Here is a 3,611-nt window from a genome sequence, read left to right on the forward strand (position 1 = left end):
CTAGCGACAAATCGTGCAACCTCTTGCAGATGCATATCTTCCTGCTGTAGCTGCTTGAATTCTTCTAACGTGTATGCTGGGAAGCAAATGGTTCCTCTCTGTTGACATACTTCAACATGTTCATGTATTGCGGGTGGGAGGAGAGTCCCTAAACTGTACACCCCAAGGCAAGCTCCCACAGTACTGCTCGACACAACTACGGTGCAATCTCTAATTAGTTCGTCTGCTTGATCGGGTCTATTCTCTTCTGAAAGTTGATTTGTCAGCGAAAGAGCATCAGGTGCCTGGTTCCTTGCACCTGGTCGGTATGTGATCTGATAGTCGAATGAGCTAAGTTGTTGAACCCATCTCATGTCCGTACAGCCTAAGTTTGCCTTGTCCAAAAAAAGTAGGGGATGGTGGTCAGTCACAATAGTACATTTGTGTCCAAACAAATAATCTTTGAAAACCTCAGTCACTGCCCATTTAATGGCCAGCAGTTCAAGTTTGAAGGCACTGTAACGTCCACTCTGTTCTGCTGGTCTCAATGTACGTGATGCATATGGTGTCTTCCCTTATCGTCCTCTTGAAACAGTATTGAACCTAATCCTGTACTACTGGCATCAGTCTCAACACGGAACGGTCGGGTGAAATCAGCGTATGCTAAAATCGGTGCTGTCGTGAGACACTCTATAAGAGTCTTGAACGCTGTCCGAGATTCAGTGCAGAAGGTAATCGGCCATCTTTCGGTCGTTTTTTCTTTCTCTTATTATCTGGGCTATGTTTCAAATGACGGAAGAGTGGCGCTGCGACCGATGCATATCCTTTAATGAACCTCCGAAAAAATCCGGTAAACCCTAAGAAAGCCCTAACATCTCTCACCGTCTTAGGCTCTGGCCAGTCTTGGACAACTCGTACTTTTTCCGGATCAAAAGCAACACCTCTGTTTGACACCATATGCCCAAGGTACCGCACTTCTTGCTGCAAGAGATGGCACTTGCCAGGCTTGAGCTTTAGGCCATGCATCGTTAGCTTGCTAAAGACCCGTTCAAGATTAGCTAGGTGCGTATCGAAATCCTTAGAGCACACAATGATGTCGTCAAGATAAATAAGGACATTCCCGAAGCACTGATCTCCCAGACATCTTTGCATTAGCCTTTGAAAGGTCGCTGGGTCATTTGAGAGACCGAATGGGAGACGAGTGTATTCAAACAGGCCAAACGGTACTGCAAACGCTGTCTTTTCTACGTCATCCGGATGCATCGCAACTTGGTAATAGCTACTCGTCAAGTCCAATACGCTACAATACTGGGCCCCCATCTAGTGCCTGGAGGGATTCCTCAATGCGAGGGAGGGGAAATGAATCCTTATGTGTAATTTTATTAAGTCGACGATAATCTACACATAAGCGAATGCTAGAATCCTTCTTTTGAACGACTACAACTGGGGACGACCAAGGACTCTTACTTTCCCTTACAATATCTTTCTCCAGTAGGTCTCGAATGTAGTCTCTAACAGCTTGGTATTGGGACGGTGGTAGGGGTCTTTGTCGCTTTCTAATCGGTTTGTCTGTACCAGTGTCAATTCGGTGTGTGATGGTATCGGTATACCCAAAATCCTGGTCATGGGTAGAGAAGACATCCTTATATCGTGTAAGCAGGCACTTCAATTGACCATGTTGCTTAGGAGTTAGAAGAGATGCATCTACATTAACTTGTATTGGTAGCGTACTTTCGACTGCCAATATATTTGCCACTTCAGCTGCAGGCTCAGTTACTAACCCCACCTCCTCCAAATCTCCATGGACAGCGGCACCATGGAAAAGAGTTCCTAAAGATGCAGTACTCGAAATTACTACTTCGTTGTCTGTTTCATTGTGTACGACAACTGGAAATCGACCTCCGTCGACATTTACTAGGCATGGAGGTACAACAACTCCAGTTGGGACGCCCCCATCTTTATTTGGTTTTAGCATAGCCTCAAACGGTTCTCCCCCTGGTCCACAGCGACCACGTCCCTCAATTACAACAGCTTGGCGAGCTGAGATCACAACATTTTCCTCCTTCTCCATATACGCATTTCCTATCTTCCCATCATCCTTGTCAAAACACATTTTTTCATTTACTGCATGCAACGCTTTTTGCCATGCAGGCTCTGGTGTCGACCATGCTATCTTGTGTAGGTGCTGTCGCTTCTCGGTACTGATGAGCCTTTCCCAGCATTGTTGGAGGATATTCATTCCCAAGATCCCGCCTACATTTGTCCTACGCCAATTCTGTAAGCTGGAACACTGTTCTCTGATCACTAAAACTACCCTGGATTTAATGGATTTTCCCAATGCCCAGACGTCAGTCTCAAAACATCCAAGGTAGGGTATGGTTGCGCCACCGCCTCTACAACCTGAGTGGACATCTCCTTGAATGCAGCAAGCAGGTCCTGGTTATTGCTCTCTGTACATTTCCTAATCTGTAGTGCAGCATTATGTGGCTCTTGATCATTTTGTATCGATCTACCACGAGCCTCCTCCTGTTCTTCCCTTCTTATTGCAAACTCTCGGAGTTCTCTAAATCCTTTTATATCCCCTGTATCGTACAGGTCCCTGCAGGTATTCCGCAGATATCTGTCTTCTAAACCCTCTATAAACTGTTCAGTTAGAGCAAAGTCAGGTTTCGAATATAGTTTATTGTCCTTCCTTCTCAGTTTTAGGAATCGTGATTCCAAGTCCACGGCATAGTCTCTAACTCTTTCAGCATATCTTTGTCGCCTGGCAAGGAAGAGTCGTTGGAGTTCTCCAACTGGTAACTTGTCGCAGTAAGATTCCTGAAGAAATGTCATTACCTGATCAATCCCTTTCTGTTCATCCAGCAATGCCTTCACCTCTATCTTCGGCCCACCCCGCAAATGGTCAAACAGGAAAGCTCTTCGTTGCTCATCCTGTATGGAATATCTAATAAACGAGTTCTTTACGTTGGATAGGAATTCACTTTCACTTACGTCTGTATTTTTGCCATCAAATTTCGGAAAATTTAACTCTGGAATCATAACAAATTGTGGTTTTGGTGTTGGAGCATTCTGAATCTGCGATTTATCTGTCGATGATGGTGTTAGCGCAGAGTACACTACATTCCTCCAACCATTAGGTGGTGGCTTAATCATCTCATCCTGAGCTAGGAGTCAAATTTTCTTCTCATCGTCTAAGTACGACAAGCCCACTGCCGTAGGGCACGACAAGCCCACTGCCGTAGGGCAGAGAGTACGTAGCGTACTAAGCTGAAATGGGCTATTCGCCTCTGCAACAGAAATAGTTATTACCTCGCCTCCTATTTGAATATCTACACAAGTTTGTTCAGCCATTATTTACACAATACAATATCATATAGCAAATTATCACTCTACACCAATGCAAAATATACTGACGACGATCACAATAGGCCTACTGTAGGCCTAAAGCAGAGATAATTACCCCTAGAAAAATTATTGTGAACGAAATATTCGTTAGCTAAGAGGGCACCACACGATTAACTAAAACATTAAAATCGTGACATTTGAAGAAATTGATCAAATAGGCCTATATTAAACACACATTCAAAATCATTGGAATTTGTTAACAAAGTAATTACTGTATTATCAAA

At 44.2% G+C, this 3,611-nt stretch overlaps 1 pseudogene; it reads right to left on the reverse strand.

Moving 5' to 3' along the window:
- Nucleotides 1–669: 669 nt before the first annotated feature.
- LOC117120943 lies at nt 670–3,135 on the reverse strand (annotated as a pseudogene).
- Nucleotides 3,136–3,611: the final 476 nt, after the last annotated feature.

This window comes from Anneissia japonica, unplaced genomic scaffold (assembly GCF_011630105.1).
Source record: "Anneissia japonica isolate Jap-2015-1 unplaced genomic scaffold, ASM1163010v1 scaffold1239_len605302_cov174, whole genome shotgun sequence".
NCBI classification, from domain to species: domain Eukaryota; kingdom Metazoa; phylum Echinodermata; class Crinoidea; order Comatulida; family Comatulidae; genus Anneissia; species Anneissia japonica.